The 27306-nt window shown below is 41.3% G+C and overlaps 1 protein-coding gene across 4 annotated transcripts in view; it reads right to left on the bottom strand.

Moving 5' to 3' along the window:
- The window catches only part of CCDC34 (coiled-coil domain containing 34), a 160186-nt gene that overhangs the window by 95134 nt on the left and 37746 nt on the right, over nt 1-27306 (bottom strand). Inside the window, exons 7-8 of one of the 4 annotated variants that reach the window (XR_011387901.1) lie at nt 26544-26650; nt 14168-23484 (exon numbers count right to left, since the gene is read on the bottom strand). The exons of 2 other annotated variants lie outside the window; for them this stretch is intronic. The gene's annotated coding sequence lies outside the window, so the exon portion shown is untranslated. Of the gene's footprint in view, nt 1-14167; nt 26651-27306 lie in introns of those variants that run through there. One more of the 4 variants, XM_051825207.2, reaches the window with a different exon arrangement.

Raw genomic sequence — 27306 nt, 5'->3', positions numbered from 1 at the left:
CTGCGTCTTTAGCCTTCGAGCTTGGCGCACATTTCTCTTATTGAGAAGGCTATGTAGATTGTGTCCAAGTGTTGCATCTTGTCTCCCACACTGCATGCAGCCACCAGAAAAGCAGCTCAGCGTTTCCAGCATACAGAGACCTTGGTGCTGGCTTGTGGCCCAAGGTTCTCTCTCTCACTACAAAGTATCTGTAGATTCCTTAATTTCATGGTAGGTGTTCAGCAATTTCCTTTGAAATTCTCACCTCTGAATTTCAGCAATTTTAGTTTCAAGACGGCTATTCTGTCATGCTGAAGGGATCAAGACTCTCACTTGTCTCTGCAGACTTCCTTTCCACAGGCTCCTTCTCAGCAGCAGTAACACATTCAAGTATATATCCTCCTTAAAAACACTTGCTTAATCCCGCATCATCCCTTTTAGTTATAGCCTTCTCTCATGCTATTCCCCCTGCCAAGGTTTTCAAAAGAGTTGCCTACAACCCTTGTCTCTATTTTCTAATCTTTCATATGTGCTTTAACTAATTCTAGTCTGTCTCTGCCTCCGAATCTCCAGTAAAATTGGTCTTTGGAATACCAAAAATTATGACTTCCACCCACTAGATCCAACGGGCATTTCTTACTTCTTGCCTGACTTGACTAATCAGCAATATCTGGTACCTGGGGTCACTCTATCCATTGTGAGATTCTCTCTTCAGTTGCTTTCACATTATTTCTAAGTCCACATCTGCCTCATCAATCATTCTTCTGGATCTTCTTCCTCTGCTCATTTCTTCTTTTTATTTTTTTTAATTTTTTTATTTATTTATTTTTTTTTTAGACAGGCAGAGTGGACAGTGAGAGAGAGAGAGAGACAGAGAGAAAGGTCTTCCTTTGCCATTGGTTCACCCTCCAATGGCCGCCGCGGCCGGTGCGCTGTGGCCGGCGCACCGCACTGATCCGATGGCAGGAGCCAGGAGCCAGGTGCTTTTCCTGGTCTCCCATGGGGTGCAGGGCCCAAGCACTTGGGCCATCCTCCACTGCACTCCCGGGCCACAGCAGAGAGCTGGCCTGGAAGAGGGGCAACCGGGACAGAATCCGGCGCCCTGACCGGGACTAGAACCCGGTGTGCCAGCGCCGCTAGGCGGAGGATTAGCCTAGTGAGCCGCGGCGCCGGCCCCCTCTGCTCATTTCTTCCAACACTCTGAGGAAGTTTTCTCTGATTCTCTCTTCGTAGTATAATTCTGCACCACAGCTCATGAACTATACACTAGCAGTTGCCAATGCCAAGCACATTCTCCTCCCTCCTTGGGAAAACTCCTCAGTTTTCTTCTTGGTACAATGACACCCAGAATGCTTCACTTCTGAGACTGCCTTTCATTTAAATGAGGCTGTTGGAGGAGGACTGGTTATCTGGTGCAGTAGTTACCCCATATCAAAGTACCTGGTTTAAGTATGATTTCTGCTTCCAATTTCACTTTCCTGCTACTACTCACCTTCCGAAGAAGCAAATAATGGTTCAGGTAGTTGGGTGTCTGCCACTCCCTGTATGAGACCCAAACTGAGTTCCTGACTCCTGGCTACAGCCTAGCCCTATCCTGGCTGTTGCAAGCGTTTGGAGAGTGAATCAGCAGCTGGAAGATCTGTCTCTCCACCTTTTAAATAAAATGGGGCCAAAAAAATTCCATGTAGGCAAGATGTGGCTAATGATATATGAAAGATCCTCAAAAAGAAAATGCATATTATGAAAAACTATGAATATAGTTCAAAATTTTTGTACCAGAATTACATCTTTTAGTTTTATTTTTCCACAAATTTTTTAAGTCCTCTCATGAAACTGTTGTAAGGTATTTCTAGGAAGACTACTTAAAGGGAACTGATTTAGCTGAGAGGAGCCCTTCTCTGTGCTTCTGTCTTCCTGCCATCTTTTGTCCTCCAGCATGGATATAATGATGACCAGAGTTTCAGTATCCACCTTGGAATCATAGGTGACTTTGGGGTTGGAAACCGTGTTCCAGGATGACAAGTAATAAAGACAGGAGCATAGATTCCTACTGACCCCATGGAGCCACATCAACCTGAACCATCAACCTTTTGGCAGCTTTTATGAAAATGAAGTAAATGCCTGTGTTTAAGATTCTGTTATGCTGGGGCTGGCGTTGTGGTATAGTGAGTAAAACTGCCGCCCACAATGCCAGCATCGCATATGGGTGCCATTTTGAATCTCAGCTGGTCCACTTCCAGCTCTCTGCTAATGGCCTGGAAAAAAGCATATGACTTTCTAATAAATAAATAAATATTTTAAAAGATCCTATAATTCTGCAAAAGAGTGGGAGTTTTAGCTGTAGAAAGTCTACCCTTACTCCTATATCACCCAACTCTGAAACATAAGTCAACCTAGATCTTTTCTCTTCATTTGTTCTCGCCACCCAGATCAATAAATCCTGGTCTTTTGATACCTAAATATCTCTCAAGTATTCCATTTCCAAATACCTCATTTCATATCGTGTCTAAGTTTGAGGCTTCACATTGTTTGCTTATAATTACACAGTAGCCATTGAAGTGAGTTTTCTAAAATGTAAATATAAATCTGTCTTGTTTCTTTAAAACTCTATGTATGGTTATGTAAAGATGCAGGATATAAAATCAACACACAAAAATCAATAGTCTTTGTATACAACAGACAAAGCCATAGCTAAGAAAGAACTTATAAGATCAGTACCATCACAATCGTTACAAAAAAATTAAATATTTTAAGATAAATTTAACCAATGAAGTGAAAGATATCTACAATGAAAATTATAAAACATCAAAGAAATAAAAAAATGGAAAATGCTTCCATGTTCATGGATTGGAAGAAATAATATCATCAAAATGTCCATATTATCAAAAACAATTTACAAGTTCAATACAACCCAATCAAAATACCAATGACATTCCTCTCAGATCTAGAAAAAAATAATGCTAAAATTCATATGGAAATACAAGAGACTACGAATAGCTGAAGCAATCTTAAACAACAAAAACAAAGCCAGATGCATTACAACACACCAGATTTCAAGACATACTACAGGGCAGTATAATCAAAACAGCCTGGTACTGGCACAAAAATAAGACACATAGACCAATGGAACAGAATAGAAGTCCCAGAAATCAACCCACACATCTAAAACCAACTAATGCTGGACAAAGGAGCTAAAATCAATCCCTAGAGCAAGAACAGTCTCTTCAACAAATGATTCTGGGAAAATTGTATTTCCCCATGCAGAGCTATGAAACAAGACATCCACCTTATACCAAAAATCAACTCAAAATGAACCAACGATCTAGCTTTATTATTCAAATTACTAGATAACATTGGGGAAACTCTGTAAGACATTGGCATAGGCAAAGACTGCTTGAAAAGACCCCAGAAACACAGGCAATCAAAGCCAAAATAGATAAATAGGATTACATGAAGCTAAAATGCTTCTGCAGTGCAAAGGAAACACACAACAAAGTGAAGAGGCAACTGACAGAATGGGAGAAAATACCTGCAAGCAATGGAATTGATAAAGGATTAATATCCAGAATCAACAAAGAGCTCAAGATACTCAACAACAAAACTCACAACACAGTTAAGAAATGGCAAAAGACTTGAACAGGCAGTTTCCAAAAGATGAAATTCAACGTCCAACAGACCCATGAAAAAGTGTTCAGGAATACTAACCATCAGGGAAATGCAAATCAAAATCACAATGAGGTTTCACATCACCCCAGTTAGAATGGCTATCATCCAAAGATCAAAAAATAATAAATGCTGGTGAGGATGTGGGGGAAAAGATTCCTTAATCCACTGTTAGTGGGAATGCAAACTAATACAGCCGTTGTGGAAGACAGTATTGAGATTCCTCAGAAGGTTGAAAATAGACTTACCATGTGACCCAGCCACCCCACTCCTGGGAATTTACCCAAAGAAAATGAAATCAGCATACAAAACAGCTATTTGTACCTCCAAGTTTATTGAAGATCAATTCACAACAGCTAAAATATGGAATCAACCCAGATGTCCATCAACTAATGACTGGATAAAGAAAATGTGGCATGTATATATATGGAATACTACTCAGCTATAAAATAGAATGAAATCCTGTCTTTTGCAACAAAATGGGTGCAACTGGAAACCATTATGTTTAGTGAAATAAGCCAGTCCTAAAAAGATAAACATCGGTGCTGGCTCCGTGGTGCACTGGGTTAATGGCATCCCCGGCCATTGCGGCCACTTGGGGAGTGAGCCAGCGGAGGGAGGACCTTTCTCTTTGTCTCTCTCTCTCTCTATGTCTGTATCTCTGCCTGTCAAGTAAATAAGTAAATAAAATCTTAAAAAAAAAAAAGATAAACATGTTTTCCCTGATCTGAGGTAAGTGACAGAGTACAAAAAATGAAATGTATATGAGCTAAACCTGAGACACCTTGAAGATTCTACTAGGAAATTTGTTTTACAAATGTGAAAAATAGGGGACTTTCTTCCTAAAAGATTAGTTCACCACACAGTTTCCCTAAGAGGCAGATATTCTTTGCACAGAACTGTGTGGTTGTTGCAACTGGGGTGATAAAACCATGCCACCTTCCTTTTCACCTGTACGAGGAGCCAAATGAATTTACTTCAAGAACTCAAACCAGATTTCCAAGAAGTTAAGCTTGTATGTTTGCTTGCATTTTATATAACTATATGTATAAGCAAAGTAATGTTTGAGCAGGATACAGGAGCAATGTGCGTGGGAATTTAAACAACCAACACACTGTCTAATTTTCTTTGGTATGAGAGATTAAAGGAATGATCAGAGCTTCACACATATTGAGTGTTAGTGCAGTAATTGCTTTTAAAATTGGTTCTGGTTTCTTCATTAATGCCAAAGATTCTTTTTAGAATGTGATAAATCTCTTTGGCTTGAACATACCAGTTCCAAACATTCTTTGGCATTTCTGTGTTTAATGAGGAACTTTTAAAAGTCTATAAGTCTATTTTTGTGCAGGAGTGTGTGTATGTATGTATATATGTATGTGTCTGTGTGTGTGTGTATGTGTGTTGGGGCTATAGATAGGGTAAGAGGATACAGGAGAGGAAAAGAGAAAATAGAGATTAGATGACTATTTTAAAACTAAAATCACCTGGCAAACATTCAGTCAAAACAGATAGATAGTAATGGGCCGGCACTGTGGCACAGCGGGTTAACACTCTGTCCTGAAGCGCCGGCATCCCATATGGGCGCCGGTTTGAGACCTGGCTGCTCCACTTTCCATCCAGCTCTCTGCTATGGCCTGGGAAAGCAGTAGAAGATGGCTCAAGTCCTTGGGCCCCTGCACCCGTGTGGGAAACCCAGAAGAAGCTCCTGGCTCCTGGCTTCGGATCAGCACAGCTCCAGCTGTTGCAGCCAATTGGGAAGTGAACCATCGGATGGAAGACCTCTTTCTCTCTCTCTCTGCCTCTCCTCTCTCTGTGTAACTCTGACTTTCAAATAAATAAATAAATCTTAAAAAAAAAAAAGAACCTACCCTCCTATCGCCAAAGATAACTGTCTTGACTTAAAAAAAAAAAACAAAACATGAAAAACAGTCCCAAAACATCAAATTTCAGGATTCTTACTAACTAAATTCATTCAGGTAACAACAAAACCTGATTATACATATGAAAACATGTGTATACATATCTAGATATGTGTGTCTATTATTCATCATACTTTACTGAGGTATGACCACTTGACTGGACCCAATGATGAAAAAGTAGCAGCACTTGTTTTAATATATCATTGCCACAGAGTTGAAATCAAATTTACTAATAATTACTTTATGCCTTTCCGGTTTCAATTGATACATAGGTTTAGATCAGCCTAACTAGGCCCCATGACCCTAACAATTCTTTTATACCTTTGTCTTTCTCCAGTATCTATTAGTGAAGGTATCATGGTAAAATGAAAAATTTTTTTCAAATAAATTGCAAGCACTTCCTTTTCTCTTGATACTAGTAGTACAGTACTATTATCAAATGATTATTATATGCCAGGCATTATGCTAAGTCATAACTAGCAAGTTAGCTTCTTTATGCTAATATTTTCTTGTTGGTAAAAATGAAGATAACAAAAATACCAACATATTAACATTGTTGTAAAAATTAAGTGCCTAGAAAAAGTCTTATACATAAAAAGTTAATCAAAAATGGATCTTAATGGAGAATAGGACTGGGAATGGGATAGGGAGGAGGTGGAGGGCTGGGAGAGTAGGTGGGAGGGTGGGTATGGTGAGAAGAATCACTACATTCCTAAAGCTGTACTTATGAAATGCATGAGGTCTGTATTCCTTAAATAAAAAATTTCTTTGGAGAGGAAATAAATTTAAAAAAAGTCTAATACATAAACCACTTAATATAAAAAGAAAAAAAGTCTAATACATAAACCACTTAATATAAGTCCTATACTATTGTTATTTAATGTTATTTGATCCTTGAAACCACCTTTGGAGCAGGTATAATAATCCTATGTTATTGATAAGCAAGTGGTGGTGTAGAGGCTAGGAAATGTGCTTACTCTGCAAATAAAGGTCAGAGCTTGGATTTGAACCCATTTCTGCACACCTTTGAAGCACCTGCTCCCTGTTATGCTGCACTGCCTCTTCAATCCGATAGCTTTCATGCTTACTTTATACATATGGTCTTAATCTCTGTGCCTCAGTTTCCTCATCTGAAAAACAGAGATAACGAGGATGTCTACCTCCCAGGGTTGTTAGAATAAGCATTTAGTAAGTGTTATTATTATCCTGATGACTGTCTGAATGATGACATTCCTTTCTAATATTTAGGGCTACCTTCAGATTTTCTATGTAAGCTTTTAAAAAAAAAATGGAAGATTGGCTATATAGTTAGGTGATGACCAATTTTAACCTCATCTTTCATCCAGTGAAATGATCATTACACTAAAGGTCCTTTTAATCCGCTTAACATTTTATTTCTAAGTTTGCTTTGAACCTCTCTTGGAAGAACCTTAACATCTTTATGTAAGAATAACAGACTCAAACCACCTGAAATAACAAAAGGGGGGATTTTTTAAAGGGGATCTGTTTGTTCTGGAAAACCATGAAAGAAGTCAGCCAATTCAGCAGATTACCAGCTTCAAAGCAGTTCAACTTGACCAACTTGGAAGCCAAAACAGTCCTCATGGTCAGAATACAAATGTGAATTTAATGAGTGGCCTGACAAGTGCATTATAAAAGTTGCATATACAAGAAAGGAATGAAGAGGGGGCCAGAAAACAGAGTGACTGCTTCGTTTTCAGTGGGAGTCTAGTTTATGTTGCTAACTTGTTATTTCAACAACCAGTTAATACTTTATGATGTTCAATCTGACTCAAGTTGTTACTCCTGTTGGACCCATTTTTTTTTCTTTTTCAATATGACTTCATCTTCCTTTTCCTAAATAGCTAGGAATTTCAAATGACAGAGCACTAAACAGAGCAGTCTTCAAAAATAGTCAAAACTGGCAAAATTCCAAACTCCTTTAAGGACTGAAGCATCAAACCTTTCATCAAAGGGTTGCTTATCATACATGGCATCATCGGATTATGCATATTAGTGGAGGGGACCAGTGACCTAGATCATCCAAAAATCATTTATTTTATTTTGGAATGTATTTTGATATGCATATTTGATCTTGGGTACATATGAAGTTCTTGGAATAGGAAATTGAAACAAAATAATGAGGTCACACGGTCTGACTCAAAGAACCAGGAAAAGCCATCCAGTTCCTTTACCTTGTTCTCAGCTATATCTGCTTTCAGTTCTATTGGAAGTGGAGACTTCACTGGGCAGACTACACATTTTCCTTTTGCAGCTGTCAGTCTTTATCAATTATATATTCCATGAAGTGAAAGGGAAAATTCTGTTTCGGGCCGGCGCCGTGGCTCACTAGGCTAATCCTCTGCCTTGCGGCGCCAGCACACCGGGTTCTAGTCCCAGTTGGGGCGCTGGATTCTGTCCCAGTTGCTCCTCTTCCAGGCCAGCTCTCTGCTGTGGCCCAGGAGTGCAGTGGAGGATGGCCCAAGTGCTTGGGCCCTGCACCCCATGGGAGACCAGGAGAAGCACCTGGCTCCTGCCATCGGATCAGCACGGTGTGCCGGCCGCAGTGCGCCGGCCGCGGCGGCCATTGGAAGGTGAACCAACGGCAAAGGAAGACCTTTCTCTCTCTCTGTCACTGTCCACTCTGCCTGTCAAAAAAAAAAAAAAAATTAAAAAAAAAAATCTGTTTCGGAGTGGAGAAGCCATCTTCTCCAATGTCTGCTGACAGTGCCACATGTTGTGTGAAGTGAGAATAAATAGAGGGTGGATGATCTTAGGAAGCTAACTGCCCTCTATAACCTCAGTTTCCTTTCCTTTCTATATAAGCTGTTTCTGGTGAGAGTGAAAGGAGATGGTGAGAAAAGCACTCAACCTAGGTCTTGGTACATATTTTTGTTTTTAAAGATTTATTTATTTGGAAGTCAGAGTTACACAGAGAGAAAGAAAGGCAGCGAGAGAGAGGTCTTTCATCCGCTGGTTCACTTCCCAATTAGCCGCAACGGCTGGAGCTGCGCTGATCCGAAGCCAGGAGCCAGCAGCTTCTTCTGGGTTTCCCACACGGGTGCAGGGGCCCAAGGACCTGGGCCATCATCCACTGTTTTCCCAGGCCAGAGCAGAAAGCTGGATGGAAAGTGGAACAGCCAGGTCTTGAACCGGTGCCCATATGGGATGCCAGCATTGCAGGCGGCGGCTTTACCCGCTATGCCACAGCGCCAGTCCTCTTGGTACGTATTTAGTTTGTACAAATGATTGCTCCATTTTCTTAGCTCTAGGTTGAAATAAGCTCTGCCTCTGTCCAATCACGTGGTGAATTATCAAACTACATGGAAGAATTAAATATAATCCCATAGGGGTGGGTGTTTTGTGTAGTGGTTAAGATGCCTCTCGGAATCCTTAATTGCATTATCAGAGTGCCTGGTTCAAGTCCCAGTCCTGCTCCTGATTCCAATTTCTTGTTAATGCTCACCTTGGGTAGCAGCAGGTGTTTGCTCAAGTAGATGGTTCCCTGCCATCCCCATGGGAGACCCAGATAGAATTCCCAGCTCTTGGCTTCAGTCTGACCCAGCCCTAGCTGTTGTTGACATTTGGGAAGTAAACCAATAGGTGGGAGATGTCTACTTCTTTCTTTTTCTCTGTCTTTGAAGTGAAATTATCAAAAATTAAAAAAAAAAAAACAATCCCACAATGAAAGTACACTTCAAACATCTTTGCAGAATAAAGGAAAAGCACCAATGTTCCACAACTCAATGAGGACTTACCTAATATACATATTCAAGAAATATAAAGTGTCAAAAGGTGAGAGGAAACCATTGAGCATGTGGATAAACATATAACCAGAATATTGCTGGCTTCTCTGACAAAAATGTCTCACTCCATTGCTTGCAACTTATTCCCTTATATTATCCACAGGATAACAAACTTGTAACACTACAATTAACTTGCAACCAGCAAACAATGTACATGTCACATTTGTTTAGTGAAGATATCTTATTAATGTTCTGTTTATTTAATGCCTAGGACATAAAATTCTACAATACTTGATTGCAATGCCTTGAAATTCTTCACCCCAATCCAGGACTTCCTTAAAATAGCAATAAACGATGCAGTATTTTAAGAAATACCAATAAACACTAACTGTAACTTGGGGGGGTGTCATGCAGTAATTATTTTTCAACTACATCTTCAGCTCCTGGAAGGAGTATTTTATTATCTGATTATGCCCTTAGGAATGACTTACATGTTCATCATATGCAGTGGTGTTTTCCAGTGATTTTTGTTGTGCTGTTTCACCTCAGTAATTCTCAAGTGAGTTGGGATTTGCCAAAGCCCTAAGATTTCTATTCTATACCATTAAAACTATACAACATCAACAACAATTGTATGTGGACTCATGCCAAAAAAAATTAACCTCTCCAAATATTATATTAAAATTCTTATTCATTAAATATACAATTTTGTTGTTTATTTTACCCTCACACCAACTTAGGTTGAAATTCAAATCTACTTGAATCATGCTAAATGAAGGTATTAACTTCTCAAACAAGCCAGTGATTCTCAAAATTTAGAGTAGGGAAGACTCCAGGAGAGTTTCTAAATTATTTATTTATTTGAGAGACTAATAGAACTGCTGCTTCAGTACTCCCAGCAAAACATCCACAATAGTCAGGGGGCTAAGTATCTCCATTTTGAACCAACACATTAGGCAATTTTGATGCAGGTGGTTTGTAACACATGATTTTGGAATCATCAACTTACAAATTTTTTTGAAAGATCTATTTATTTATGTATTTATTTATTTGAAAGATGAAGTGACAGAGAGAGAGAGAGAGAGAGAGAGAGAGAGAAATCTTCCATCTGCTGGTTCACTTCCCTGATGCTGCAACAGCTGGGACTGTGCCAGGTCAAAGCCAAGAGTCAGGAACTCCCTCTAGGTCTCTCATGTGGGTGGCAGGAACTCAAGTAGTTGAGCCATCAGCTGATGCCTCCCAGACACATTAACAGGAAGCTGGATTGGAACCTGAGTACCCCAGACTCAAAGGAGTACTCAGACTGGATGTGTGTGTAGGCTAAGCCCCTACTGCAGCTCAACACCCATCCTTACCAGTACATTTTTGAAATGTGCACTTTTAAAAATTAAGTGTACATTCTTTTTTAATTAGTCTCCAAATGCCCACAACACCAGCAGTGGGACAGGCCAAAACTAGGAGCCAGGAACTCCATCCTGGTCTCCATGTGGGTGGCAGGGACCCAACCACCTCAGCCATCACACCCACTGCCTCTCAGGGTGCACATAAGCAGGAAAATGGAATGCAGAGTGGACCCAGGACTGTAACTCAGGTACTCTAACATGTGATGCAGGTGTCTCAAATGGAGGTTTAGCTGATGCATCAAATGCCCATCCCGTTCCAATACATTTGATTACAGCTGAAAAGGAATTTAGATGCCATAATTATAATATAAAACTTGTTTATTCAGGGTGCTATCTTTAATCCTAATTATAAGCATTATACTAAAAATTCAATTGAGCAATTTTGAACTTCTTAAAACTAAGAAATTAGGTATACTGTAAAGGGAAATCCTTTTGGTTTAGAGTCATTAGATCAAATACTTATTGCATACCTATTATATTTGTTCTGCACTAAACATTTTGAAAATAAACATAAAACTAGATTCTGTTCAGCAGAACTTTATAATCTAGGTAGGAAGGCAAGATATAACCATAGAGCAGTTAAGTCATGTTACTAGGAGTGAATGATTACATGGAAAATGAGGAGAAATCAGAGGGGGCAGTGAAGAATGAAAAAGAGGCCTTTGCAGGAGTGCAGGGGAGGGAGAGGGAGGTAAGGCCGACCTTGAGGCCAGGTTAAAAAAAGCCAGGGGCGTGATTATACATTTGAGTGATTATACTCTTGCACTGCCAGAAACACATGACATCTCGGCAATGCATATTTTGCTTCAGAGTTCAGAGATACCAACTATAATTAAACCCAGATGCATATTTAAAGTTACTTCTCAGTATAAAAGGGGCAAAGCTCTAGCCACTATTTTAGATCTCAAACAGTCTGATTTTTTAATGTCAGAGAGAGAGCGAGAGAGAACCAACTTCATCCAAAATGAATATTTATCAGAGAATAACCACAAATGAGGGAGAAAAAACCAAATCTAGTATAGAGGTACATTTGAAAGAAAAGTAAAGAAGGTTTTTATTAATTAGTTCAAGCTTTGTACTGAAAGTAACAGGAATTGAAGTAAATGCATATGCCTATCCCCATTACATAGGCCAGAAAATGTAAAAGCAGAAGCTAATGGGGACTGAATGACTAAGGAAGAGCATAAAGCAAGCTAGGGGGAAGGCAACAGTGTTAAGAACTGTGACTGAAACAATCCTAATATCCCTGGAAATTTTAAATATTTGTTCAAACAGAACCTTGTGCACAAATGTTCTGAGAGCACAATTCTCAACAGTCAAAGGTACAAACAACCGAATGTCATCAACCCATGAAAAGACAAGTGAAATGTGGTTCGTCCATGAATTGAAATGTTACTCAGCTGTAAAGAAAGAAGGAAGGACTGGCACATGCTACAACACACCTGAACCCTGAAGACATTCTGCTAGAAGAAAGAACAAATGATTATTCTAAGTCTATGAAACATGCAGAACAGACAGATCCAGGGAGACAGGAAGCAGACTGGTGGTTGTCAGGGGCTGGAAGGAGGGCAGGATGGGGAGTAATTGTTTCATTGTTGTGGAGTTTTATTTTGGGGTGACGAAAAGTCTAGAACTAGGTAAAGCTGGGAGTTACACAATTTTGTGAATGTACTCAATGGCACTAAAATGTTCACTCTGAAACAATTAATTTTATGTTATGTGAATTTCATTTCAACTGTATAAGAACAGCTATCTACAACAACAAACCACAGCAAATTAGAAAAACTATACCTTGTTAATAGAGGCATCCACTATCCAGGTGTCACCAAGTGCTGCCAGTTCAGAATTTAAAAAAATTCGCTGGCGCTGCGGCTCAACAGGCTAATCCTCTGCCTAGCGGCGCCGGCACACTGGGTTCTAGTCCCGGTCGGGGCGCCGGATTCTGTCCCGGTTGCTCCTCTTCCAGGCCAGCTCTCTGCTGTGGCCCAGGAGTGCAGTGGAGGATGGCCCAAGTACTTGGGCCCTGCACCCCATGGGAGACTAGGATAAGTACCTGGCTCCTGCCATCGGATCAGCGCGGTGCGCCGACCGCAGCGCACCGGCCGTGGCGGCCATTGGAGGGTGAACCAACGGCAAAAGGAAGACCTTTCTCTCTGTCTCTCTCTCTCACTGTCCACTCTGCCTGTCAAAAAAAAAAAAAAAAAAAAAATCTAAAAAAATTCACTATCTATGAAATCACCACTAATTTGGGTCTAGGGTTGGGGTTCAGTAGGTTAAGCTGACACTTGCAACACTGGCATTTCAAATTGAGTGCCTGTTTGAATCCCAGTTGCCCTGCCAATGTGCTTGAGAAAGTAGTGGAAGACGGCCTAGGTACTTGGGGCCCTGCCAGCCTTTTGGGAGAGACCAGGATGGAATTCCAAGTTTCTGGGTTTGGCCTGGCCCAGCCTCAGCTGTTGCAGCCATATGAGGAGTGAACCAGCAGAAAGGCGGGATCTCTCTACCTCCTTTCCTCCCTCCTTCTCATTCTCCTTTGTTTTTCCCTCTGTCAAAGAAATAATTTTTTTAAATAAAAAAAAAAAAACTCACCAGTAACAAAAAATTTAAAACTGTGTCAACAAATAAAAACATCTTCTAGGGCTAAATTCATCTTATAGGTCACTAATTTTAAAAACTCTGGCATAGTCAGTCCAATTTAAATCAGAATAATTTTAATATTTTGGAAGTTCACTATATTGTTTGACAGTTTCAAATTCTTAGAGATGAATTAAAGCACCAATTTATTTTGCTTGACTACACATACACACATATGTACAGATATATATTTATTTTTTTTAATTATGTATCTATTTGAGAGACAGAGAGAGAGAAACAGAGAGAAAAAGACATACAGAGAGCGCCCACCCACTGATTCATTCCCCAAACGCCTGCAATGGCCAGGACTAGGCTGGGCCAAAACTGAGACCGAGGAACTAAAGCCAGGAACCTGGGTGGCAGGAACCCAACTACCTGAACAATCACAGCTCTCTCCGAGGGTCTACACTAGCAGGAAGTTGGACTCAGGAGCCAGAGCAGGTTATGAACCCGGGCACTCTCACGTGAGACACAGATGTCCTATCTGTCAGCTTCACTACTAGGCTGAAAGCCTACCCTATCTACATATTTTTAAAATAGAAGATACCATGACATAGAAAACACAGGTTTTTTTTTTTTTTCCCTCAATAGTAACATGAAATTATAGTTCCCTTTCATGTACTTAATCTGAAATGATGTACTTTTCTCTGTGGTAACATTCTGTTGGAAACAGTCCAAACACTAGTTCACTGCTCAGCAAAAGTATTATGTTGAATGAAATGCAGCCGTCCATGTACATCCATAACCTTACTCACTTTAGCCTTGATCTATTCAGTTCAACTTCAGCTCTGTTTAAAACTTAAAAGTAAAGGAAAGCTCTTACTTTAAACAAATTTCAGGTATTTATGACTATGCTTAAACATTTTCCTACCAAAGGAAAGTTAACATGTTGAAGTAGAAGACTAACAAAATATTCAATATTTACAAGAATAAACAAAACCTCCAAATTTGTATGAATTTAGCATGCAACGTATTTTTAAGCTTTTTATATTAAAATAATTTTAGATTTACTGGAGTTGAAAACATGATTGAGAGTTCCCATGTATCTTTTATTCATCTTCCCCTTACCTACAACCATGATGCATTAACATATAAGTATTTATAAACATTTATATAACCATGATATATTTATCAAAACTAAGAAATTAACATTGACATAACACTATTACTTCAACTTCAGGCTCTATTCAGATCTACCCAGGTTTTCCACTAATGGCCTTTTTCTACTACGGGATCCAATCCAGGATACCACATGGCGATGAGTTGTCTCTTTAGTCTCCTCCAGTCTGTGATAGTTCGTTAGTCTTTCCTTCTAGATCCTTACACTCTCTTGACAAAACACTGTTTTCCATATATACTCAGGACCACTCCATTCTTTCCCACATCCTTTAAAGAGCCTATATTTGTAATAGAGTTAAGATTAATTTGTCACAGTCTGCATTTCATCCTGGATTCCACTGACATCCTGGTTGATTTTTCTACGTATTTTATGCATGATTTTTATATGCATATGATAAAAATCACTAGTGTTGAGTGCAAGTCTATGGGTTTTGAAAAATGTAATTAAGTAATCCAACACCATAGCACCATACAGAGCAGCTCGTCATCTTAAAAATCTTGTGAAATGAGGTAGCATTAATGAAAGAAAGACTTATTTATTAACTTATTTGAAAGGTAGAGTGACAGAGGGAAGAGAGACAGAGAGTAAGAGAGGTCTTCCATCCACCAGTTTACTTCCAAATGCCTGCAACAGCTGGGGTTAGGTCAGGCCAAAATCTGGAGCCCAGAACTCCATCCACTATATGGGTGGCAGGGACCCAAGTACTTGTGTCACCTTCTGTTGCCTTCCCATGTGCATTAGCAGGAAGCTGGATCAGCAGCAAAGTAATCAGTACCCAAACCAGCACTCTAAAATGGGATACAGGCTTCCCACGTAGTGGTTTAACCTGCTGTTCTGCAACACCCGCCCAGAAGCAGCATTATTATCCAGATTCATAGGCCTTTAAAAATCAAATATGCAACTGACCACAACAGTTATTACTAGGCTGAAGCTCTTTTGTATATACTACTTTTTTTTACTCAAAGTTCATATTCCACTTTAAGAAATCTTGAAAATTCTAAATTCTCTCTTGAAATGATAGCAAGTCTCAATTACTAATAACATATATGGATCAACCAATTTTGAGATTTTGAATCTCAAGTCATTTGCCATAGTCCATTTCTACTCTCCATACAAAACATTTCTATGCCAATGCAAAGTAAATGAAATCAGAAAATATGTCCAAAAATAACCTCATAATATAAATTATAATCAAATATAGTTACTACTTGTTTTTTCCCAGTGCTTTGAATTTCCCACTACTCTTTTCTTGGGCTGGGCATGACAAAAGTTGACTGTAATTGTTTTTTTCTCATAAAAATTTAAAAAGCCATTTTTCTATTTCTACAAGCCAGAATGTTTTCATTGCTCTCTGAAGTTCGGGGAAAAATGAGGATGTGTCATTTACAGTAAGTGGAAGTCAAAAACAAGACAGGTGGAAATGAGGTAAGTTATAGTGCTTGTTAAAATTCTCAAGGCCTTTTCAGAAGGCAAGGCTTGGAGAAGCACAAAGGCTAGCAGGCCTCAGGTTAGGGACTTGATTAGTCAATAGACAGGAATTCAAGAAATGTTCAATTGGCAGGCTGTGTGTCTTGGAAGCACCAAATACCTCTATTCAGGCTATTGCGCCTTAGAAGGGTAGAGCAAAATACAGGATTTCTTCTAAGGCCTCCACAGGTTTAGACCTGCTCAGATTTGAGCAAGAGGAAATAGATTTTAATCCTCAAGTATGTCACCTGTCCTTACCACTCAAGCAGGCTTTGGTATCTGACAGTGGAACCATGTGTGTGCATGTGGGGTCCCTGTAGAGGCTTGAATGAGGGTGGCTTGGTAGTGGTGGTAGAATGAGCCAGCAGAAATTGTATGCAAAATTGAATACGTGTGTATGTGTGTGTGTGTGTGTGCCTATGTGCATTTTTCTGAAGATAGCATCATTAGATTTCATCAGATTATCAAAAGGTTCTGAGTTCTAAAAAGGCCAAGAACCACTTGGGTTCAGGTTATAGCTAAAGGGGTTGGGGTCTCCTTAAATTTATCCAGTTTGACTCCTTGGAAATTCAGATTTCTCTTCAGTGGATGTTGCTTCCCAGAACTGGAGTCACAGCTGCGAGGAACTTTTCAGGACCACTCGCTGTCTGAGTGCCCCCAGGAGTACTGGCCTAACTCCCTACCTCTTACAGCATTCTTTGCTATAATTTTCATGACACTATACTGGTTGTGCTTCTGTAAATCTTCTGTCCTCTTAACTGGCATCTCTTAATCTCTTTATGTGTCCTGAAGGCAGGTGTTACCTAATGATCAGCTTTTTGTCCTTTGTGTTTTTCTTTCTGTATCTTTCCCTTAAGGCTTCTACCTATCTTCTCTATTAGATTCTTAAGCATGCACTGTAATTTCATACTTCTTTCTTTCTTTTTCTTTCTTTTTTTTTTTTTTTTTTTTTTTTTTTGACAGGCAGAGTTAGTGAGAGAGAGAGACAGAGACAAAGGTCTTCCTTTCGTTGATTTACCCCCAAATGGCCGCCACAGCCGGAGTGGTGTAGCCGGCGCGCTGCGCCGATCTGAGGCCAGGAGCCAGGTGCTTCCTCCTGGTCTTCCATGCAGGTGCAGGGCCCAAGTACTTGGACCATCCTCCACTGCCTTCCTGGGCCACAGCAGAGGCTGGACTGGAAGAGGAGCAACCGGGTCTAGAACCTGGGGTGCCGGCGCCGCAGGCGGAGGATTAGCCTAGTGAGCCGCAGTGCAGGCCTATAATTTCATATTTCTAGAACATGCTGAAATAATTCCCTTTACACAGATAGCCCCTCTTACAATTCACTACACACACACATATATATATACACACTTTTAAATGGGACTTTGTACAATCTCCAATATAAAGTCCCATTTAAAAGTATCTTCCAGGGCCTGATACTGATATTTTATTATAGCTGCTGTTAATCATAAAGACACTTTCAATTACTTGGGTTCAAAACCTCATATCAAGTAAAATAAAACTATCATAATAAAAATTTTAAATCTAGAGAACAGCAAACAGAACCATTAAATAGCTAATTATAGTATTACATATGAAGAATAATGAGAAAAATACACAGAGACTTTGATAATGAAAGAAGGGTCCCAGTCCAGCTAGAATAGTGAATCAGAGAAGGCTTTATACAGGAAACCCCTTAGTTGAGCCTTATGGGTTCCTTCCAAAACTTCAAGTTAGTTCAAATGAAAGCAATGGAGAAGGTAAAAGGGGTGGCATTGTGAGAGAGGAGAAACAAGCAAAGGCATAAAAGATGAGAACTGGACGCTTTCAGAAGTCTGCAGTACATGAAGCAAAAATAGCAAGATACAGATAGATGAAACATTAGGGAGATAGACTCGGTAAAAACTGGTGCTGACTTTTATCTTGGGGTTTGAATCCCATAGTAGGAAACCACAAATCAGAATAGGGAAAAGGGGCCAGGGAAAAAAAGGGGTGTGTGTGTGATGGTGGTGGAGAGAAAGTGTGTTTCAAGCCTCACAGACCATCTGAATCCTCCTCCAATACCCTGACACTGTTCCTTTGGGGGGGATGCTCCCAAACATCGAAAATCATCATGAACACAAACTTCTGAAGGATGTGTGTATGCTAGTGAATATTGTGGAGACAGGAGAGAGAAAAAGTATTAAGAAGGAATGTTGTATGTGGGGGAGCCTCGAAGGAGTCAGAAGCAGAGCAGTGACATCGTCAGTTTTGCATTTCTGGGAGGTCAGTAGGTTGTTGTGCAGAGGATAAAAAGGACGGAAATAAGATTAGAAGTCTAGTGATCACATAGGTAGCTGGTGCCATATCCAAGTGAGAATGAGTACAGGGCGGCGCCGAGGCTCAATAGGCTAATCCTCTGCCTGTGGCACCGGCATCCCAGGTTCTAGTCCCGGTCGGGGCACCGGATTCTGTCCTGGTTGCCCCTCTTCCAGGCCAGCTCTCTGCTGTGGCCCGGGAGTGCAGTGGAGGATGGCCCAAGTCCAGGAGAAGCACCTGGCTCCTGGCTTCGGATCAGCACAGCTCCGGCCGTTGCAACCATCTGGGGAGTGAACCAGCGGATGGAAGATTTCTCTCTCTCTCTCTCTCTCTCTCTCTCTCTCTCTCTCTCTCTCTCTCTCTCTCTCTGCCTCTCCTCTCTCTGTGTAACACTGCCTTTCAAATAAATAAATCTTTAAAAAAAAAAAAAGATACCTAAGACATTGATGACCAAATTTACACACTGGAGCCATTTTGGAAGGCTTCAAAAGAGTCTTCTGATTTGACTGATCTGGGATGTCCTGCTGGCCTTTGGAATTTCACTCAGTTGGTTGTGATGTGCAGAATACCAGAGGAATCAGCAACTTAGTGTATAAGGTCAGTCAATAGAAATCTGTCACCGACCAAAGGTGAGAATGTGGGAGAGGCATCATGGATGGACAAAAGCAGGTTTCTATCAGAGAACACCTGGGAAAGCTGAGCCATCAACCAGCCCTTGGACAGTGGCAGACACTCAACATGTATCTGCTGAATGTAGTTAAGATGAATGAGTAAGAAGACAAGATGAGCAGATGTTGGGAGGGAAGGCAATTTCAGTCTCATACAATGAGTTTGAGATGCAGTTTCTTTCGTATCTCTTGGATCAGTTTCTTTCCAAATTCCCCTCCACTACCCTTGTTCAGATCTTGATCCTGATATGTAGGATGACTTTCTTGGGTTCCCCTGAAGTAACCTCTAACCAGCTCCATGTTGCACCCACTACAGCTTTCTTTGGGTCACTTCCCTACTCAAAACTACTTAACCATGTTTAAGTAACTATATACTCTTTAGCATTCAAAAATCTTAAAATTCTGGTTCCAGTGTACTTTTGTACTCATGAAATTTCTCACATCCCTCATGACACTGGTTGTTTTTGTCTATTCATAGCTTCTCAAATATATATTGCATTTCCTCTGTCCTCTTTATCTCCAGCTTGCAAGCCTACCATCTTCCTGTCTGCCAAGCCAAAATCTACCAACTTTCAAAATCTAGTGCTGGTCTCTAGAGGGCTTCCCTGACCCACTTTTTAAGAAAGCAATTTCTTCCCCTTTGGAAACCACATAATACTGTACAGCAGAGCCTTCCAACATCTAGCATCTCCAAAGATGCTCTGAAACAATGCAACTCAGGAATCTGAAGGGAAAAAGAGAAAAACTGAATTTTTTAGCCCACTTCCATGGGTGCAAATTAAAAACAAAGGAGACCTGTCGGTAGTATATGGTGGTGGTGGTGGCGGTGGTGGTGGTGGAGGGTGGGAGGGTGGGAGGAGCAGTCTGCCTTGGTTAGGGAGAATATTTATCAGACATCACTTAGAGTTGCCAGCACATGGTGATAATAAAAAGCAGAACATGTTTTAGTTGGTTTTATTGTTTATAAATTCTCTACAGATAAATTACACCCTTATTGCCTACTCCCAGGGTGGGCCACTCACATTCTACCCTCACCCCGTATGCCTCTAAAACCTGGGAAAACAAGAGTGGAGTCCAGTCTGTACCATAGATAGCCTTGGGCTGCAAATAAAAAGTGCTTTTTAAGACATACAGCAATGCAGTGTTACATGCTCCTTTTCAATAACTTTGCGACATTAATGCTTGAGGAAAGTATCAACTATGTAAGACTGTGGAAGTGTAGGTAAGTGTAACAGCTATAGAAATGGGCTTCCCAATCTGCTGTCAGAAACTTAACTGTCTGCAGGTCCCAGATGCCATGCTCTGAATCTACCATTGTGTTCTAGGTGAGATCCTCCTCCCCTGTGCTTCTAGTCAATGACTGATAATAACAAAGATTCCTAGGCAGGCCCATAAATGCAAGAAGTGGGCCCTCTGATGGGTAATTCTGGATAAAGAATTCATCATCACTGGGGCCACTGCCTGTAACACTGGCATCCCATATGGGCACCAGTTTGTGTCCTGGCTGCTCTACTTCTGATCCTGCTAGTGGCCTGGGAGAGGCTGCAGAGGGTGGCCCAGGTGTCTGGGCCTCTGCCATCCATGTGGGAGACCTGGATGAAGCTTCATGCTTTTGGTCTGTCCTGGTGCTGGCCATTGTAACCATCTGGGTGGTGGACTACTGGATGGAAGATCTCTCCCTCTGTCTATAACTTTCAAACAAATAAATCTTTTAAAATAATTCATCATCAGCCTTGTTGAATTTTTCTTAGAGTTGTACTGCCATCTAAGACTCTTCCTACCCAACTTATCCCCCTTTCCTCTCTATTCCACCACTCTCATGGTCTGATGGCTTTCCTGGCCTCCTTCTGGCTCCCTCCCTGTTTTTCCTCACAAGTTTGCACCCAAGTAATCTCTCTGACAAGACTAATCCTGTTGCAGTGTTGGTTTCTCAGAGGAAAGAATCTTATATAATAAGGCTTTAATTTTTTAAAAATTAATTCTTCTATTTTATTCTTAGGAAATGTGAGAAACAACTCTCCATAAATGCAGCCCAAGACAACTTACATGAGTTTTATGAACAAAACATCAAATCTAATTAAGGAAAACAACCTCGCTAGAGAAAATCACATATGCCTGGATTCCCCTCATGGAATTCATATGGAGAATTTATGCAAAAAATCCAAACAATTGATTACATTAAAGACTCTCCATGGGGCTGGTATTGTGGTACAGCAGGTTAAGCTGCCAACCGCTATGCTAGCATCCCATATGAGCACTGGTTGGAGTCCTGGCTGCTCCACTTCCAATCCCACTCCCTGCTAATGGCCTGAAAGTAGAAGATGGCTCAAGTGCTTGGACTCCTGCACCCATATTTGAGACCAGGATGATATTCCTGGCTCCTGGCTTCAACCTGGCTTAGCCTTGGCTATTGCGACCATTTGGGGAGTGAAATGGTGGATGGAAGACCTCTCTTTCTGTCTTATTCTCTCTAACTACCTTTCAAATAAATACTGATTTTTTTTTTTAAAGGCTCTCAATCCTTAAAAGACAGGCATCCTAGGGCTGGCACTGTGGCACAGTGGGTTAAGCCACTCCCTGCAGTGCTACCATCCCATATGGGCACTGTTTCAAGTCTTCCCTGCTCCACTCTGATCCAGTTCCCTGCATGCACCTGGGGAAGCAGTGAAAGATGGCTCAAGTGCTTGGACTCCTGCACCCATGTTGGAGACCCGGAAGAAGCTCCCAGCTCCCGGCTTTGGATCAGTCCACTCCCAGCCTTTGTGGCCATTTGGGGAGATCTGTCTCTCCTTCTCTCTCCATAACTCTGCCTTTCAAATAAATAAAGACAGAAGTGCAAATTTTCTTCCCTTTACAACTCATACTGCAGCCTCCTAGTCTGTCTGCCTTAGAATAGTTTTGATTTTTAAATGCATTCTTCAGCCTTTATCATAGAGTGTCAAACCTTCCCTTTTGATTTGTATTCTCCCTTCATAGTGTTATTTAGTGTATCTGTTTCAAAGACTTTTTCCATCTAGTTAATACAACTCTAATTTTTCTCCATGGCCCCCTCTTCTCTCCCTATTTTCTTTTCTCCCCCCCCCCCCCCCCACAGGCAGAATGGACAGTGAGAGAGAGAGAGAGAGAAAGGTCTTCCTTTACCGTTGGTTCACCCTCCAATGGCCGCTGCACCCAGTGCACCACGCTGATCCAAAGCCAGGAGCCAGGTGCTTCTCCTGATCTCCCATGGGGTGCAGGGCCCAAGCACTTGGGCCATCCTCCACTGCACTCCCGGGCCACAGCAGAGAGCTGGCCTGGAAGAGGGGCAACCGGGACAGAATCCGGTGCCCTGACTGGGACTAGAACCCGGTGTACTGGCGCCGCAAGGCAGAGAATTAGCCTACTGAGCCGCGGCGCCGGCCTTTCTCTCCCTATTTTCAAGCCACCTTCTCACTGTGCCTATCTGTGCTCATTTCTTTTTCTAAAATTTATTTATTTGAAAGCCACTATCTGCAGTGCCAGGCTGGGCCAGGGCAAAGCCAGGAGCCTCAAACTCCATCCCAGTCAGGTCTGGACCAAACTAAAGTCAGGAGCTTCATCTTTGTCTCTCCATGTGAGTGCAGGGGCCCAAGCAATTGGGCTCTCTTCCACTGCTTTACCAGGTGCATTAGCAGGGAGGCAGACTGGAAGTAGAGCAACCAAGACTACTACTGGCACCCATATGGGATGCTGCTGCTTCAGGCGGCAGTGGCTTAACCCACTATGCCATAGTGCCAGCCCCTGAACTAAGTATTATTAAGCCAATTATTTATTTATTTGAGAAGTAGAGTTATGGACAGAGAGAGGGAGAGACAGAAAGAAAAGTCTTCCATCTGCCAGTTTACTCCTCAAATGGCTGCCACAGCTGAAGCTGGGCTAATCCGAAGCCAGGAGTCAGGTGCTTCTTTCAGGTCTCCCACGCAGGTACAGGAACCCAAGCAATTAGGCCATCTTCAACTGCTTTCCTGGGCCATAAGAAGAGAGCTGGATTGAAAGAGGAGCAAACGGGACACAAACTGGAGCCCATTTGGGATGTCGGCGCTGCAGGCGGAGGCTTAGCCTACTATGCCATATTGCCAGCCCCTAATAAGCCCATTTTCAGAGTCCATTTTTCAGGCTTAGAAAGGATAAGAGTCTTGTCTAAGTTCCCACAGAACATGTATTAAAACTCAAGTGAGTCTTTTTTCTTTTTAAAGATCTGTTTATTTATCTATTTGAAAGTCAGAGTTACACAAAGAGAGAAGGAGAGGCAGAGAAAGAGAGAGGTCTTCCATCCTCTGGTTCACACCCCAATTGGCTGCAATGGCTGGAGCTGCACCGATCTGAAGCCAGGAGCCAGGAGCTTCTTCCAGGTCTCCCACGTGGGTGCAGGGGCCCAAGGACTTGCTTTCCCAGGCCATAGCAGAGAGCTGGATGGGAAGTGGAGCAGCCGGAACTTGAACCAGCACCCATATGGGATGCCAGCATTGCAGGCGGCGGCTTCAGGTGAGTCTTAATGCTGTCTTGAGCTGGGCATTCCGGAACATTTCCTGAAGTCAGTTGTTGAGTAGATCATGCTCACCTTTTAAAAGGGAAATGATGTCCCCACTGCCCTTACAAGAGATAAATGGTGAACAATATCTTTATATTAAAAATACAAAAATGAACCACACAAAATAATGGAGTAGAAAGGGGCCTTCGAGATCATCTAGTCTAACCTCCAGTAAATGAAGAAAATTGGGAAGCATTGCTGTTTCACTGACAGACTTTTTTTACCTTGGACATGAGTGATGCCTGACTTCTGCATCTCAGCCCACACCAAGGGAGAAGAGCCCTTGGCAGAGGAAATGGGAGTTGTAGACAGGTGGGCGGTTAGATGGTTGTTAGGGTAAATTCATTCAAACTAAGAAAACATTCCACTCCCACTCCACCCAGGGCGGCCACACGGAGACAAACAAGGACAGCTCCCATCTCTTTCTGACCCTCCGGTGATTCCCAGGGCATGAGACTGGGGGAAGGGCAGGCTGCCTCCTTTTCTCAAGTTCTCCCGTCAGTTCCATCAGCCAAGGGCACAGGAACGGGAAAAGGGAAAGGAGGGGCTTTCTGTGGCTTCTAGGAAAGGAAAGGGCAGTGTGTTCCTTTCTTTTTCTCTTGCACATAAGGCACAGCTTTCTCCCAGATGACAGATAATGAAGTATTTTCTCTATTTTAAGAGGAAATTCAAGATACCACTGCCTTTTCTGAAAAGTTTTCTCTCTCAGGCAGACTGCCATTATCAATAGCAGTAGGTAAATATTCTTTCTATAGTAACTTTGTGTTTTTTTTTTCTCAAGCCGACATATGAATTTAGGAAACCAATGGGCACAGCAAACACATGAATATTATTTGCTATATTTTTTTGATAATGCAAGTATAATTTGTTAGTGCAATGTAAATTTCTCTACACCTTGTTGTTCACCTGGGCCATAGATAAAATAAGCAAATCCATGAATGTTCAAACTTTGAATTGCTAATGACATCACTAGCAATGTATTTTTAAAATAAATAGCCTCATTTCATCTATATTACTTCAGACTCTGGGGCCATGGATGGTGTATTTTTGCCATCGAACCTCAAGGTATATTTTCCCATGGAATACTTTAGATGTTCTTTACAACCAAGATTTTAGAAATTTCCTTTATAACTTTGTAGTAATGTGTCAGTATATACAAGCCCTCTAAGTCCTTTGATGTTTAAAAGCTATAGTATCCCCTTGTCCTTGGTATTCTAAAGAAAGGTTACACATGGAACCACCCATGTTTTCAGCCCATTCCTTACCCTCTAGCTTCCATAATGATTAAATAATGTTTTGTTTATTTGAGTGCCTCAAGCCAGAGTCTCAGCTTAATCACTTCCTCCTGGAAGCACTTCCTAAACCCTACAAAGGTTAGCTACCTCCTCATATGCCCTCATGACTTGTGTTTAAAGGGAAAGATTTTGTCATCTCTGCTAGAATGTAAACTCTAACAGGCTCAGGGATTAGGTAGATCTTATCTATCACAATCCCAAGAATCTAATATAATGTTAGGAATTCAATAAACAGGGGCGAATATTTGGCCTAGCAGTTAACACACCAGCTGGGATGCCCACATTTCATACTAGAGTGTCCATGCGAGATTCCCAGCTCTGCTGATTCCAGCTTCCTGCATATGTGTACCCTGAAAGGCAGCAGGTGATGGCTCAAGTTGCAGGGACCCTGGCACCTATGTGGGGAACCTGGACTGAGTTCTCAGTTCTTGATGTAAGCCTACCTCAGCCTCAGCCACGGCCAATTCCAGAATTTGGGGAGTGAGCCAGCAGACAGGAGCTCTGTCTCTTGTCTCTCAAAGTAATTTTAAAAACAGGTAGAGTTGCAGACAGTGAGAGAGAGAGAGAGAGAGAGAGAGAGAGAGAGAAAGATCTTCCTTCCGTTGGTTCACTCCCCAAATGACTTCTACGGCCGGCGCTGCACCGATCCGAGGCCAGGAGCCAGGTGCTTCTTCCTGGTCTCCCATGTGGGTGCAGGGGCCCAAGGCAAGCACTTGGGCCATCCTCCACTGCCCTCCTGGGCCACAGCAGAGAGCTGGACTGGAAGAGGAGCAACCACGATTGAACCCAGCACCCATATGGGATGCCGACACTGCAGGCAAAGGATTAACCAAATGACCCATGGCGCTGGCCCCTAAAAACAGAATTTAGTTAACTACTAGAAGGCCTCATTCATTCCCCCAGAATCTTAGCAGCATCTGATAGTATAGAAAACTTTTAATTCTCTCTTCCTGAAAGTTTCACTTCTCGCTGTGGGAACACTCTCCTCCTGTCCTACCACTGTTTTCATTGCTCTCCCTCTGCCTTACCTTTAGTCTCTTTTTCCCTATGTTCCATCCTAGTCCAGTTCTCCTTGGCAGCACATGGTAGGCACTTAGTAAACATGTGCTGAATGAATGAATGAGAGAATGTTATGCTTCAGACTCTCCTTCCAAATGCTGTTCATCTCCATGGTTTCAATAATTACACTAAATCAACGGGGTCTAAACATCTATGCCTAAACTTAATGACTTGCCGGTAGTAAACTCCTGCAAGCACCTTACATCAATAGATTTGCAAATAAACTTAAGATGTTAAATAAACAGCAGAGAAATTACGCACAAATATCTCCTTTTCTATCCCAATTCCTGCTAAAATGACAGCAAAGGATTTCCTTTAAGAAAAAAGGTACAAATCCACAGGAGCAAAGAGAACAGAAGAGAATACAATGGTTAACCAAAGATTCTAACAGACTTGGGGAAGGTAGAAAGTAGATGGAGGTGAAGTATGAGTGAGGAGTTGGAATGAATGTAGAATCTTTCTCAACTTTAAGGATATTATGATAGTTGCAATATCTTTTTCTTCTTTTAAAATTGACTTTCTTTCCCTGGTGCTTTTTTCCCCTTCCTGTTCTCCTCTACACCTAAAAGTTTCCATACTGAAATAGATACTAAGCAAACAAAGAAGAACTGACTCAGCCTACAGAGCTCTGGAAGGGCTCTGTGTATGGAGTTTGCAGGTCCCAAGAAGAGTAGAGTTTATGCACCCACCAGACTGGAACACAGGTAACATGAATTTATGTAACAAACTATAATATACAGAACCAGCCTCCCTGACCCTACCTGGAAATACTGGCACTGGGCTTTTATCCCCCAGATTAGAAGCTTCTTTCTTCTCTGAGAAACTGAACGGTTTAAAGGTGAAACACTTTCAGGTACTTGGAAGTTTCCTGCAACAGTAAAAAAAAAATAAAAAAATAAAAAAAAAAAATCTACTATCAACAAGCCCTACCTATGCCCACATAACTTCTATTCAGCTTTTTAATGCCCCATTCTTAAATACAAACAGACAGGGATTCAGATTATGACTATAAAGTCAGACGCAGCTTAACAAGCATTTGAAAGAAAACTTGGTTTAACAAGCATTTGAGGGAAACTTGTAAACAGAAAAAGAGAAAATGAAAGAAAAAAGGCACTCAGGGGAAATGGCCAACTAAGAAGAGAAAAACTGTAATTCATGTCCTTAGAGACAAGAAAATATACTCAGCCATAAAATAAGATAGTGAGAAAAAGGAATAAATGGAAAAGAGTGCTTGTAATTTAAAATAAAACACATATAAAAATTATTCAAGGATCAGATGATCACATGAATGAATTCTTGCAGAAAAAAATATAGGATAAAAACTCTAAAAAAAAGGGGGGCGGGGAACTGATTAACTAGTAATTGCTTAACAGGATAGAAGACTACTAATTCCATAACAGGAATCTGGAAAAAAGAGAACATAGAATATTGTAGGGAGAATTATCAAAGGGATACTATAACAAAATATCCCGAGTGCAGGACTGTGACACACAAGTGATGCAAAACATCCTCAACAAAATACTA

This window comes from Oryctolagus cuniculus, chromosome 1 (assembly GCF_964237555.1).
Source record: "Oryctolagus cuniculus chromosome 1, mOryCun1.1, whole genome shotgun sequence".
Taxonomy (NCBI): domain Eukaryota; kingdom Metazoa; phylum Chordata; class Mammalia; order Lagomorpha; family Leporidae; genus Oryctolagus; species Oryctolagus cuniculus.
Note: the sequence above shows the minus strand (reverse complement) of the source record. Positions and strands in the feature narration are given on the sequence as shown.